This window comes from Hemitrygon akajei, chromosome 24, assembly GCF_048418815.1.
Source record: "Hemitrygon akajei chromosome 24, sHemAka1.3, whole genome shotgun sequence".
Classification (NCBI taxonomy): Eukaryota; Metazoa; Chordata; class Chondrichthyes; order Myliobatiformes; family Dasyatidae; genus Hemitrygon; species Hemitrygon akajei.
Window position 1 is genome coordinate 2,250,643 of NC_133147.1, and position 6,501 is coordinate 2,257,143.

At 41.2% G+C, this 6,501-nt stretch overlaps 1 long non-coding RNA gene across 1 annotated transcript; it reads left to right on the forward strand.

The window, feature by feature from the left end:
- Nucleotides 1-1,579: 1,579 nt before the first annotated feature.
- LOC140715565 (uncharacterized) lies at nucleotides 1,580-6,239 on the forward strand. The gene is made up of 3 exons (XR_012096160.1): nucleotides 1,580-1,620; nucleotides 2,521-2,605; nucleotides 6,053-6,239. It is a non-coding gene; the product is annotated as an uncharacterized lncRNA (long non-coding RNA).
- The last annotated feature ends 262 nt before the right edge of the window (nucleotides 6,240-6,501 follow it).

The window sequence follows — 6,501 nt, forward strand, 5'->3', positions numbered from 1 at the left end:
AACTTTGTGGGATGTTAAAGTACTTTCACATTTTGTTGACAATTCGTTTTACTCCCTTTTTTACTCTTAATATTATTTGAACTCTCCCTCACGCTCCCGTTTCTAAATTATAATTTTTCCACGTCCTTTTCTCGCCTCGATCTGATATGGTACACCTCTGGCCGTCAAGAGGTTTCCACATTCGAATTCTAGTTTTTGAAAGCAATGAAGGCCTCACATCGATTGACTGAAATCAGAATTGTCCGTGCCTTATTTGCTAATGTTGAAGTATTCCCTAGGTTATCCCAAATTCAAGTCATGTTAAAGTTCAGTTTCATTGTCATTTCAACCATGTACATTTATACCCGCTAATGGAAACAATGTTCCACTGGACCAAGGTGCATATTACAGTATATATTACAGTACAGTACTCACGCGCAACAGATATAATTGTCACATTTTTCACAAATAATGAGCTACTTTTACGACGCGAGTTAACAACGTAAACAGTATGTCACTAACTGGCGCTTCGTCTGTGATGATACCTGGGTGCTGACAGTGACTGGCGGATTTCTGCTCTTCACATCTATCATACTCATCTGGACAATATCTGGACTCTAATTCTTTGCGTTGCATCACAGTCACAGGGTACCCTCGGGCACGCCAAACTGTGATACACTTAAATCATTCGCCATTTGTAAAATGTAACGCACTTCCACTCTTCCGCTAACGTTCATAATTATACGTTATTCTCGTTTACTCCCATCTGGCCTGTTGGGACAACTCAGTTCCTGGGAAGGTTGTCTACATATCAACCAGATGGATCTCCTCCATTTTTTCCCGCCAAATTCAATATCTTTGCAGTATCTTACAAATAAAATATGCTGACTTGTAAATTTATGTTCTTTCAGAAACGCTCCTCCTTCTAAGGACGCTCCCAGTGACTATATCGTACGTAAGTATTGTGTGACACCTAGATTGCACGAGGTGTTAATTACATTTTATTTGTCGTTTCATGAGGGACAGCGATGTAATGTTATTTGAATGAAAGTAAACTTTGCAACGTTCTCGCGAACGTGTGAGTAAGCTATGAACTGTGTTCAGAATCCAATACCAGGTATTAGCATTGTGTTCTCTCAGCAAAGGAGTATATGGAAAATGTTGGAATCACTCAGGACGTCCGTCAGCATCTGTGGAATGAATCTGATCTGAAGTATTACATGCAAATTTCGTTCCACACCTGAACTGTTGTAGAAGGAGTGATTGCTTATCAGACCGGTCCTGGAAGTCAGTATGGTTTCCGTCATGGGAAATCTTGCGTGACAAACCTGTAGGAATTCTCTGAGGATATAACTTGCAGGATAGAAAAAGGAAAGTCAGTACATACTATTTATGTGGATTTTCAGAAGGCCGTTGACAAGGTGGTCAACGTAAGATCCATGCGATTACAGGAAATTATAGCATGGACAAAGGGTTCTACACCACACTCTAACAGTGACTAAAATTAAGAAATAAACATTGGCTGACTGGTAGGAGGCAAAAAGTAAATATTGAAATCGGAGTTTTAAAACATTGATGCATTGTTTTTATTTTTGTACAGTTGCTGATCTTAAGGGAATACCACGAAAGAGAAAACAAAGAGTGAGTTGAAAATTCGTTTTTCGTTATAACGTGATTTACGTCCTTGCTTTAATAATTTGGCTGTTCATCTTCGAGTTGTCCAATAGGTGTCTTTCAGCATTACATTTTTTGAAATGTTTGCATTACTTATTTCTTAAACTTGAACGGATCATCATACTAGCATAAAAAAGTGAATTACGTGGAAGGATATGCATCTTCACGCAATTAATACGTGACTAGGTTGTGAGCAATGCTTATTACTTGACACGTAAGGTTGCGCCATCTATAGGAACTGATGCGCAGGATCCTTCTTTCCCCTCTTGGTGAACTGTCTCCCCCGGCAATGTTAAACTGCAGGTAATTCTCTGGATTTGCAACTTGACTGTTCTTAATAATTCTCCAGTACTTCGCTGACAGAAACATTCTCCCTTGCAATGGTTACTGGCGTTATCTTCGACCTATTCTAAATATTAACTTGTTCAATGCTTTTGTATTTAAGATTTATTGTTTTGTTTCGTTAAGTCTATGAGACCAACAATTTGGGTTTGATCATTTTATTGGGTCACACTCAGTTGCTCGTGAAAGAAGCCGATCCCACTTGGATGTTAAGACAGCAACCTTGCGCTGGCTTGACGGTCTGCATCTGTAATTGACAGCACCCAGGCGCAGACTGTTTTAAAATATATTTATTTATTTTTGTTTATTTCAAGATACTGCACTTAACAGGCCCTTCCGAGCAGTATTAACGTTCCGGTAACCGCTGCCCTTTTATGCGCCCACAGAACCTATTCCAGTCCGGCTATAAACAATTTGTTGTTACCGCTTATTGCAATCGCTCATCTGTCGATAGATTGGTTTTCCACCCTAATTGATAGATGGGCATCCAAATTATTCACAGACAAATTTGAACATTCTCCTCAGGGCATGAAAGAGAGCTTTGAAACCCAAGAGGATAATAGAAAGTTCTCTGCAGATCTCAAGCTATAGAAGGGACAATGGGTTCCTGGTAAGTTCATTCCTTATTTCTTATATTTGTTTTCCAATTTAACTCTGGAGAGAATGGGGGGTATGTCTGCAGGGCCAGTGTTCTGTTCTGGGTGTCAGATGAGGGAGTTCTCAGAGACTAACAGCCTCCTCGATGGCCACATCTCCCCCAGGTGCATCCAGATTTACCTCCTTTGAGATCATGTTAAGTAAGTGGAGCTGCAGCTCAATGACCTTTGACTTGTTAGGAAAAGTGAAGCTACAGAGAAGTAGTCACCCCAAGGCTAAAGGAGTCCCATAAAGGGGTGACTGACCAAGAGTTAAATTGAACCTCAGAGGCAAAATTCAGAAGGGTGAATAATGAAGGACTGGTAGTGCTGTATTTAAATACGTGTGGCATTCAGAATGCGGTGAACGAACTCGCGGCGCAATTAGAAAGTGGTCGATACGAAGTTGTGGGCATCACTGAGTCCTGGCTGAAAGAAGATCATAGTTTTGAGCTTAACATCAAAGGATATACTTTGTATCCAATGGACAGGCAGCAACGCATAGGCTGTGGTGTGACCATGTTGGTAGCAGATGGATTTACATCTTTAGAAAGAGGTGACATAGGGTCAGAGAATTTAAAATCTTTGCAGGTGGAGTTAAGAAACTGTGAAGGTAAAAAGAAACATTATGGGAAACATATATAGGCCTCCAAATAGTAGCCATGATGTGGGTTTTCGATTGTAAATGGATCCGGAAAAGGCATGTAGTAAGGGTAATGTCACAACTGTAATGGGTACGTCAATATTCTCGGGGTTTGTGAAAATCAAGTTGGTGTCAGATCGGAAGAAAGGACAATTCTTCAATGTTTCCGAGATGGCTTTTAAATAGTAGCTTGTGCTTAAGCCTACTCGGGAAAATGTTATCTTATACTGAGTGTTGCGTAATAACCCAGATCTTATTCGGTAGCTTAACATATAGGAGCACGTAGGAAGCAGTGATCATAATATAATTGAATTCATACTGAAATTTGAGAGGGATAAGCATAAGTGACATCTATCAGTATCACAATGGAATAAAGTGAATTACAGAGGCATGAGAAAGGAGCATGCCCAGATGGCTTGGAGGAGGATACTGGGGCGGATGACGGTCGAGCAGAGATGTCTGAAGTTTCTGGAAATCATTCACAAAGAGCAGGATAGATAAGTCCCACGGAAAAAAACCAAATGTTCTCACATAGCATGGGAGGGCAACCGTGGCTGACAATGGAATTTAAGGACTGCATAAACGCCAAGGAAAGGGCATATAAGGTAGCAAAAATGAGTGGGAATCTGGATGATTGGGAAGCTTTTAAAATCCAGAAAAGAGGCAACTGTGAATGCTATAAGAAGGAAAACGATGCAATATGAGGGCAAGCTAGCCAATAATATAAAGCATGATATTGAACATTATTTCCATTTATATAAAGAGTAAATGAAAGCTGAGAGTTGTTAGACCACTGAAAATGATGCTGGTGACGTAGTAATGGGGGACAAAGAAATGGAAAATGAACTTAATGAGTACTTTGCATCAGTCTTCACAGTGGAAGACAGTGGCAGTGTGCCAGAGATCTGTGAGTGTCAGGATGCAAGGGTGAGTGCCATTGCTATTACAAACGAAAACCTGCAAAGCAAGCACAAAGATCTTTAGGTGGCTCAGTCACCTGGACCAGACTGAATACACCCCAGAGTATTGAGAGAAGTTGCTGAAGAGATAAACGAAGAATTGGCCATGATCATTCAAGTATCGCTTAATTGTGGCATGTTCCCAGAGAGCTGGAAGATTGTAAATGTCACTCCACTCTTAAAAACGGGAGGAAGGGAAAAGAAAAGAAATAGGATTGTTAGCCTAACCTCAGTGCTTAGGAGTGTGTTGGAGTCTATTACAGAACATGAGATTTCGGGTTACTTGGAGACCACGGATAAAGTAAGTTAAAGTCAGCATAATTTCTAAACGTAAATCTTGCCCGACAGAGTTCTTTGAGGAAGTTACAAGCTGGGTGGACAAAGAAGAGGCAATTGATGTCATTTATCTGGATTTTCAGGAGTTTGATAAGGTGGCACACAGGAGGTTGCTTAAAAAGATGAAATTCTGTGGCATTACAGGAAAGATATACAGAGACAGGAAAGATTTACATAGACAGAGGAATCGCTGACAGCTAATAGAATTGCTGGCTTTGTGGCAAATTATGCGTGTGATAAAATGATAGGTGGAGGGGGAGGTATTGCTGAGGAAGCAATGCGATTGTAACAGGAGTTAGGCATATTGGAAGAATAGGCAAAAAAGTGGCTGATGGAATACAATGTTGGGAAACCTACGATAATGCACTTTGGGAAAAGGAACAATAATACAGCCTATTATCTAAATAGGGAGAAAATTCAAAGATTAACAGTGCAGGGGACATAGGATTCCTCGAATAAGTCTCCTAGACAGTTGAATCTGTGGTAAAGAAGGCAAATAAAATGTTTTCAGTTATTTTAAGGATAATAGAATATAAAACAAGGAGATAATACCTAGGATTTATAGGACCGTAGTCAAGCTGCATCTCGGGTATTGTCAACGGTTTCGAGCTCCGTATCTCAGAAAGGATGTGTTGTCATTGGAGAGAGTCGAAAAGTGCTTTGAGCCAGAACTCACTGGAATTTAGATGAATGCGGGGTTATCTCATGGACACCGACCAAATGTTGAAAGGGCTACATAAGGCAGATGTGCAGAGGATGTTTCCCTATGGTGGGGGCATCCATAACTAGAGGGCACTGCTTCAAAATTGAGTGGGGACTTTTTTAGAATAGAGGTAAGGAGAATGTTTTTTAGCCAGAGCGTGGACAATCTGTGGAATGCTCTTCCACAGACTATGGTGGAGGTGGATATATTAAAAGCTGCTGTTGACAGTTTCTCAATTGGTCAAGGCATGAAAGGATATGGCGAGATGTCAAGTGTATGGACCATAGCGGGATCCAGGGTTAGCTATGATGGCATGGGAGTGCAGAATCGAACGGTAAATGAACTAGCTTTGCTCCTATGTCTTATGGTCTTACATACGATGGGTCCACTTCACAAGGAGGTGGGGAGCCAATCAAGACAATGTGTGAAATGGGCAATTTTTATCTTACCTCGCTACATTCCTTTCAACCAAGCCAAATCTATGCATTGTGGTTACCAGCTGATGAGGTCGTTCCCCATTTATTGTTTCTCAAGAGAAGTGACGTCTGTGTCCCTTGTTAATGGAAAATACAGACAACTGGGGAAAACGTTAACTATTTCGACTCTTGGATTCTGTCCCACCATTTAACACTGTCCTGTAGAATACCACATTTGAACTACCTTTTGCCATCCTCACTGCAATTGACGTGAGAAGAGCTAAAGATGGCGCCAGACGTTTTTCGGACCTGGGCGAAACAGTTTAATTCTTCTCTTCTCATGTTTCTTTCGTTTTCTTTCCAAGGTGGCTGGGGTCGTCTCGGACTCCATGATTTACAGTTTCAACTCAAACTACGGTTTCGCATGCGTGGTGTGTTCTCGCTCTCGGATCTCGCCGAACGGCCTGCTTTTTGATGTTTGCTGGTGCGTCCTTGAAGACGACACGATTCCTCACCGATATCGCCGACTAATGCTTCGCAGGATATTGAAATACCGAGACAGTGGGCTTTGTGTGTACACACAGTTAGATAATAGTCCGCACTCGTGTGCCTTTCAACAAAACACATTATGGAATTCCATCTGTCTGTCACCAGGGCTCCGATATGGCCCAAGTGCGGAGTGAGAGACACTGAAGTGGGTCGATAGTTCACAGAGTTTAAAGCGAACAGTGTAAAAGGGAAAATAAAACACCACATGTTAGGTCAACCAGGGCCGTTAAATAAGACTCTCAAATTGAAAACGAAACCTGCACTG